This window comes from Nelumbo lutea, chromosome 3 (genome assembly GCF_056320005.1).
Source record: "Nelumbo lutea isolate HS-2025 chromosome 3, American lotus-T2T, whole genome shotgun sequence".
Taxonomy (NCBI): Eukaryota; Viridiplantae; Streptophyta; class Magnoliopsida; order Proteales; family Nelumbonaceae; genus Nelumbo; species Nelumbo lutea.
In genome coordinates this window covers 92,426,085-92,434,764 of record NC_142686.1, presented here as the reverse complement: position 1 = coordinate 92,434,764, position 8,680 = coordinate 92,426,085, and the positions used below count along the sequence as shown (strand labels likewise).

General features: G+C 39.0%; 1 non-coding gene across 1 annotated transcript; it reads right to left on the bottom strand.

Moving 5' to 3' along the window:
* Positions 1 to 8,360: 8,360 nt before the first annotated feature.
* On the bottom strand, positions 8,361 to 8,467 carry LOC148866875 (small nucleolar RNA R71). The gene has a single exon (XR_016112125.1). It is a non-coding gene; the product is annotated as a small nucleolar RNA R71 (small nucleolar RNA).
* Positions 8,468 to 8,680: the final 213 nt, after the last annotated feature.

The following is an 8,680-nucleotide window of genomic DNA, read 5'->3' as shown; positions in this document are numbered from 1 at the left end:
AGGCCATGCAAGAGCAGGTGAAGGGCCTGGTTGAGAAGAGAGTTTGTGTTGAGGACTTTCTAACTGAGGAAAAGTTAATCAATGCCAGGATAGGTCCTTTGAGTAGAACATCCTTCAATACTTAGGCACTTTGCTACATTTGTTTACCACCTTGATAGTTCATTTTATGCTCTTTACTCCTTTTTATCTATGCAGAAAGCATGACAGGGTCAGGAGCCAACATCATCAGGCTGTTTGGCATGAAGAACAAGAGAAAGAAGAGGAAAACATCTAATTGGGATACTCCTCAAGCCGAGGAGACCATGCAACATAGATCGGCAGAGCAGGAAGGGACTAATGTCATCATTCTCATGGAAGATGAGCCCTAGGGAGAGCTAACACAATGTTCGAAGATGTATAGGCAACTGAGGTGCATTGTCTTATGTCTAGCATGGAGGGGGCCAGTACCTCAGACCCCGGTACTGGGGGGGAAGCACACCGTTCTTGACCCAAAGACTTCCCTATAGCTAAACAAGTCCATCATCTTCCCCGAGGAGGTGGAAGAGCACAACCACTAATGTCCTACACCCATCAAGGGTAAACTGCTCCAGTACCTCATCGCGATGAGTATCCTTCGTCCTAATATCCATTCATTTTATATTTTTGTGGCCAAGTGCTGACCAAGAGCTTCTTTTCTTTCATAGTTCAACTCTCTGGCACAGGCCCTAATTGGCCTGGCCAAGGTGTACTATCACCAATGCAACTCTCTTCAGAAGTACGTGAAGAGTCGAGATGAGTGGCTGGAGATGGTGGTGACACACATCGGGGAGCTTAAGGCTAAGGTGGCAGCCGAGTGGGCTAAGAAGGAAAGGCTATACAAGAAGGTCAATCACCTTGCTAGCGAACTATAGCATAAGGAGGTTGAGCTTGCTGAGTGGAGGTCGAATTTTTTCAAGGAGTTTGTCAGGCCAAGGATTGTGGCATCAAGAAGTACCTTACCTCAACAGAGTTTTAAAAATCCAAGGACGACTACGCCACCGTTTCCTTTTGCCAAGGCTTCAAGTTATGCCATCTCCTACTCTCGTCAATGTTCCACAAACTCAACACATCGAAGATCAAGAGCTTGGACGTACATAGGAAATGCTCAGTCAATCTGAGAATGAGCCTGACTCTGAAGGGGAAGTCAAGGGCAGTGATGGGGAAGAAGGCAACAATGCCAAGGATGAGGAGACACAGTCTAACGAGGACAAGTTATTGTCTTGCTAGGAGTGAAGATCTTGCCTCTTTTCTTGGATTTCCTGTACATACATGATGTATCCTAAGCCTCCAAGCTCAGTTTTCTGCTTTTGTTGTTTTTCTTCCCTTTTTTTGTAGTAGCAATGTACTTTTTCTTGCACCTTTAATTTTTCTAAGATAGGAAAATGTTTCGCAAATATGGCTAAGTGAAAATGATGATAGGGTGTCCTAGTATTTTACAAATTTAGCCAAGTCAAAACGATGTCGGGGTGTTTATGTGTCAATGTGCTTACGAATGGTTGACTTTATAATTTGTGGGACAAGGTGCTTAGAGCATATTGGCATTTGATTCTAGGGAACCGAAATGCGTAGAGTGGGTTGGCTGGACCAAGTCACATGAGCGGGTGGTTGCATAGATCGGAACTTGGGATCACTAAGTTGTTTCTTACAACACTTTGTGAAAATTCCATAGTTAATATAGGTGCTCGAAACTTCAAATGTAATACCTTCTTAGGTTATCAGCATTCAACATACGAGGGACCTGTCACCCTTCACAAGTTTTGAGCTCATAAGTCCCAAGTCCTACCACCTTAATCACCTTGTAGGAACCTTACCAGTATGGGTTGAGCTTTTCCGAGCCTGGGTCAAGTACCATGACCTTCCTCAACATGAGGTCAGCAACTTGGAAGCAACACCTTTTGACTTTAGCATTGTGGTATCAAATTACCCTCTATTGGTAGGCAATGGTCTAGATATAAGCATGGTCGTGTACCTCTTTGACTAAGTCAAGGTTGATCCAGATGTAAATTAGTCCTCTAAAACTGATGTAAACTTGGAAAAATTAGAGACAAAAAGAGGAAGAAAATAAGAGAACCACAGTGCAAGAGAAAGAAGATGGAGAAAAGAGGAGGAAGAAGAAGTTCGATTATCTCTTCCCTCCCTTCTCTAATCATTTTACTAAACTTCAATCTTAACATAATTACAAGTATACCCATAAGTGGCCGGCCAACTAGGCAATAACATAAGGAGAAATAGCAAAAAGAAATAACGGGCCCATGAGCTAACAAATAAATAAAACATACTACAAGAAAAGATACTAAGTTCCATTCAGCCCAATCTCTTTACACTCCCCCTCAAGCTGAGCATAGACGTCAATCATACCTAACTTGCTTATATAATGTGTCAGCTTCCCTCTCAGAACTCCCTTGGTCAAAATATCAGCCAAATTCTCTTCTGAGGTGATGAATGGCAAACCATCTTCTCCTGAGGAAACTCTTTCACGTATAAAATGTCTATTAACCTCAATGTGCTTAGTTCTATCATGTTGAACATGATTATGTGCAATACTGATAGCTACTTGGTTGTCACAGTAGAGCATCATTGGCTTCTCATAGTCAACCCCCAATTCTTCTAAAAGGGATCATAGCCACAAAAATTCTGACACACCATGTGTCATAGCCTTATATTCTGCTTTAGTAGAGGATTTGGCAACTACTGACTGTTTCTTACTCCTCTATGAAATAATGTTCCTTGCCACCAAAGCACAATAACCCAAGGTGGATCTCATATCATCAATACATCCTGCCCAATCAACATTATTGTATGCTTCCAGTTTCATGTGTCTATGTTTGGCAACTAGAATACCTTTCCCTGGAGTCCTTTCAAGTAATACAGAACTCTTTCTACAACAACTAAATGAGTATCTCTAGGAGAATGCATAAATTGACTAATAACAACTTTCCAAACAGTCTCTGAAACCTTCCCTTATCAGATAAGAGTTCATAATCTGTAGCAGAAAGCTTATGATTGTGATCGATAGGAGTGAAGGTTGGTTTAGCACCAAGTTTACCAGTCTCAGCAAGGAGGTCAAGGACATATTTGCATTGAGAAATGAAGATATCATCCTTAGATCTAGCAACTTCAATGCCCAAAAGTATTGAAGATCTCCTAAATCCTTGATCTCAAATTCAGAGTTAAGAAATCTTTTGAGTTTACTAACCTCTTGTGTGTCATCACCCGTGACCACAATATCATCAACATAAACTATCAGAAAAGTCACTAGAGAGCCATTTCTTTTCAAGAACAATGTATGATCAGATTGAGTTTGTGTGCAACCAAAGGAGACAAGAACAGTCCTGAACCTCTCAAGCCAAGCCCGAGGAGACTGTTTGAGACCATAAATGGATTTTTGCAGTTTACACACCTTCCCTTGCATTTCCTTTCCATACACCCCCAGAGACAAAGACATATAGACCTCTTCATATAGATCTCCACTCAAGAAGGTATTTTTAATAACAAACTAGTGAAGAGGCCAATCAAAAGTAGCAACTAGAGATAACAAAACCGGACTGAGGTCATCTTAGCCACAAGAGCAAATGTCTTAAGATAGTCAATACCATACATCTGAGTGTAGCATTTAGCAACTAACCTGGGGTTAAACCTCTCAATGGAGCCATCAGAGTGATATTTAATGAAAAATACCCATTTACAACCCACTAGTTCCTTCCCTTCAGGCAAGTCAACAATATCCCAAGTATGGTTCTTATGCAAAGCATCCAGTTCAGCCATCATAACATCCCTCCTTTTAGGTTTAGATAAGGCTTCTAGTACAGACCTGGGTACCACATGGGAAGAAACAGAAGCAAGAAAAAAGTAGTAGGTAGGAGATAGAAGGTTATAAGTTAGGTGTTTGGAGATACAATGGGGTGTACACTTTCGCTTGTCCTTGCAGAGATCTATAGGAAGATCAAGGTCTGGGAAAGAAGTAGATGGGTCAGAGGAAGGCTGACCCATTACCTCAGTAATGATGGGAGGAACAAGAGGCTCTTCTGTTGGAATGGAAACAACTTACTCATGTCTAAATTTGTACTTTTGGTACCACCTTTGAAGAACAGGATGAGGAAGAATTATAAAAGGATGAGATAGAGGAGGAAGAGGAACAGGAACATTGAAGGTAGGCCTAGTGAGAGAAGTGGACACCTCATTAGATGACTCAAAAGAAACAGGAACATTGGAGGTAGGCCTAGTGAGAGAAGGGTTCCTCAGGTTTCTCCTCCTCAGGAGGAATACTAAAGAAAGGAGTAGACTTAGAAAATGTGATATCCCAATATACAAAGTGAGTGCCATTAACTTGATCAAAACAGCAATATCCATTCTATGTGAGGGTATTGATGAACCTACAATTTATCTATAATTTTTGAAGACTTTAGCATGGATTTTTATGCCGGTTTTATTAATTTTTGCCTTAATTTAGCTTAATGCTAAGAATAAGTTTCAAGGGTAATTAATCTAAGAAAATGAAGGAAAAAGGCAAGAAAAGAATGTTCAAAAAGACCAAATTCGGCCCAGCCCGATTGTGGAAGCAAGAGATAGCACTTCGGCCCAATAAGAGCAAGTGGATTCCTTGAAAAAACCCAAGAAAAGAAAGCCTAACTAAGAAAAGAATTCGGCCCAGCAAGGAAGGCACATTCTCAGCCCAAAAGCAGCTCAATGTATAGCTATCATGTGCTAAGAGAGAGCCTAAGTGCAGCCCAAATAGCAGTCCTTAGGAGGCTTTCAGGAGAGCTCTAGAAAGTTCAAGAAATGGGTGTAATACACCCCATTCTAGAGGCTTCAAGAAGGGGCAAGAGCCCCCTTGAAAAACTATATAAGGAGGCCTCTAGAAAGTGAGAGAGGTGTTTAATTGCTGGAGAGGAAGGCTCTCCCACTCTTAGAGGTTCGACCACCTTGAGAGAAGAGAAGAGAAAAAGGTTAGGCGCAAGGAAGAAGAAGAATAATGGCTGAAGGAAGTTCAAGGCAAGCAAGCTAGAAGAGAATGTGAGTTCGAAATTGGGGGTTTGTGATTCAAAGATCATTTATAATAACTCAATTATAGTTTCATTCTCTTTTAATTTAAATTATGTTTCTTTGTTATTTTTTCTTTCTTCTTTCTCCTTCTTCCATTCTTCCTTGATGTATTTCAGCTTGTAAAATTTCAGTTCAACAATCTAATTCTTTTTTATTCATTCGAATGGTCATGAATTGTATTTGGAGTTTCTTGAATAAGGGTGTTATTGTAGATTAATTCGGCCAACTAACTTTCAAAACTCAGAGATTGCAAGATCTGAATTGCTTGAAAGAGAATTCAGATCTGCAATTTTGAGATTGGCCGAATGGATCTAAAGCTTGGAATTCCTAGAGTGCTTGAGAGAGACGTTAGGAATTCAGATCTACTATTCAAGAACTGAATTGGATGCAAGATTAGAGATAACTTGCACAATTCAGTTGGTGATCAATTCAGTTTTGAATTGATGCCTTAGAAATGTTTGAAAAAATGCATGCATGGGGATTGGATTTTTGTTAGAGATAGAAGAATTGTCACTCATGCATAGGATGAACATGCGCTTGAGAGAGGTTGTTCATGACCTTGGGGTTTCACCAAACCAAGGCTCAATTATGATTTATTCGAATGATCAAATTGATAGATTGTTGAATTCTGAAATTGACATTTACTGCTTACTCTTCTAACCTGATTTGAAGGCAATTGGACCAATGATTTAGATAGATTTTAATTTAGGATTCTTTTTAGCTTTCATTAAAGTTTTGATTTATTTGTTAATCAGATAAGAAGTACTCAATTTAGTATTGATACTTGTTTCCTAAGTCCTCGTGGGAACGATACTTCACTCACTACTTTATTACTTGAACGGCTAGTGCACTTGCTAGTGTCACAATGAGCCACACATCAAGTTTTTGGCGCCGTTGTTGGGGATTTATAGAAACAATATTAGGAGCGATTGATCATTCTTAATCTGGTTTTTAGCATTGCATTCATGGCTGGTTTTCAAATTTTCATCTTACATCCCAGCCTTGAATGCAAGGGCTGCATTGATGGAGCCATGGTTCTTCTATTGATATTTGATTGTTCCATCCTTTGTTTTAGTTTTAGTGTAGCTGAAGTAGATCTAATTTCTCTTATTTGTGATTCTATTACCTCCAAAAAGAAAAAAAAATTATAAATCTCAAAATGAGTTCAGATCTGAATTGCATTCAGCAATCAGAGCTACACATCCAAAAAGGTTTTGGTTGCATTGCTGTATTTTGTTTTAGCTTTCTTCCTTTCTAAAAAAAAAATATATATATATATATATATATAGAAAAATAAAAGAAAAAAAAAACAATGAAAGAATAGCATGAGAGCTTTCAGATCTGAACTTCAAATCTGAAACTCAAATCTGAAGTTCAGATCTGAGTTCAGCCGAGTGCAGGTCTGCATTCTGCTAGGTTCAGATCTGAGTTCAGTTGGTTGCAAATCTGCTAGATTCAGATTTGAGTTCATCTGAACTCAGACCTGACCATACTCAATTCTGATGTGAATTTGGCACCCCATTCACAATGTGAGATATCAGATTTGCTTCAAGAATCAAAGGGTAGCAAGGAATGAAAAATATTTGAAAGAACAACATGTGAGCCTTCAGATCTGAACCTCAGATTTGAACTCAAATCTGAGCTCAACTGGTTGTAGGTCTGAATGCATTTGGGTTCAGATCTGAGTTCAGATGAACTCAGACCTGAACCCACTCTATTCTGATGTGAATTCGGGTAGTGATAGCACCCAATTCACAATTTGATGCATCAGACTTGCCTCATTGATGAAAATATAAGCCATGAATGGTAAAATCAGATCTGAAATGCATGAGAATCTGAGGCAGTATGAGTACATGATCTGAAATTTCTTTGAACTTGATGTTTTATTATCATTTAAATCTCTTGCACCCGATCTGAATTGATGTTTGGATTAGATTAGGATTGATGTTTGTAAGGCCTGAAAGGTCCAAAAAGAGCTTCATATTTTAGATTATAATATACTGGCATTCAGATCTGAATCCAGGCTGCTTACAGTATAAACATTGCAGACCTGATTTCAGGTTTTTGCAATCACTGAACATGAGCCACTCAGGCTTGGATGTCCATTTCTAAATTTAAAGTTTTTGTTGGCCAACTCTGTTTTCTAATAAAGTTACAGATATGAAGTGCATGTGGTTTGATATGAGATCTGATCTGAAATATCTTTGGACTGAGTTTTGTTCTATAAAACTGCTAACATCATATCTGAATTGCAGCAATTAACAATACCAAACATTGCAGACCTGATTTTCAGGTCTTAGCAAGTGTTTGATATGCATCAGCTATACAGGTTTGGGCTTCAATTGTAGAGCTTAAAATCCTTAAACCAAGCCTAACTCAGGACTGGTTTTAGTTTATTTCAGGTCCTTTTAATATATTTTTCAGATCAGATCTGATATCAGCCCTAAAGCATCACAAATTTGATTCCAACCTTAATGGATGTATATTGCAGTGTATACCAATGAGTGTGTATGAGATATACAGCTCAGATTTGAATTATTATTTGTTAATTTTCTCTGGACTAACAATACCAAAGACTTGCAGATCTGAACTCAACTAAATTGGATCTGAATTCAGATGTTACAATCGATGGATGTAGATAAAGGAACCTTGAATAAGATGTTGATCTGCTTTTAGTTAGCTGCATTTATTTGTTTTAGGATGTAGGTTTGTATATTCCAATACTTCACTATACATTTTCAGTCGTAATAAGGTTAGTTATTCTGTGAATATTGGCTTGTTTATTGCCTTGACTTTCGCAGTTTCTGACAAGCAGAGTCGAGCTGGAGGAAATCCTCTACGACCCGGAGATTGAAAGAAATCTTTGTGTCCGACTAAGAGCAGCCAAACAAGTCCAGCAAGAAGCTCAAGAAGCTCAAGAAATGGCTGAGCAGAGGACTATGATGGACTATACCAAACCCACTCTCACTGGAGCTGCCTCCAGCATTATCAGGCCCAATATTGCTGCTAACAACTTTGAGATCAAACCTGCCATCATACAAATGATTCAAAACATGGTGCAATTCTATGGATTGGCCCATGAAGATCCCAATGCACACATTTCTAACTTTTTAGAAATTTGTGACACCTTCAAACACAATGGGGTAAGTGATGATGCCATTAGGTTGAGGTTATTCCCATTTTCTTTGAAGGATAAAGCCAAAGCATGGCTGAATTCATTACTGGCAGGATCAATAGCTACGTGGGATGAAATGGCCAGCCATTTTCTCTCTAAATATTTCCCCCCTTCTAAAACTGCTAAAATGAGGAATGACATCACTACTTTTTTTCAGCAAGAGGGGGAATCTTTATACAAGTCATGGGAATGATACAAGGAGCTGTTAAGGAGAGTTCCTCACCATGGCCTCCCCATTTGGCTGCAAGTGCAGACTTTCTATAATGGTCTTACTGATTCAAATAAGACCATATTAGATGCTGCAGCTGGAGGGTCCATAAATAATAAAACTCCTGATGTTGCCCATGCACTTATTGAGGAAATGGCAGTCAAAAACTATCAATGGCATTCTGAAAGAACTCAAACTAGGAAGTATCATGGCTTGCATAATGTTGATACTTATAC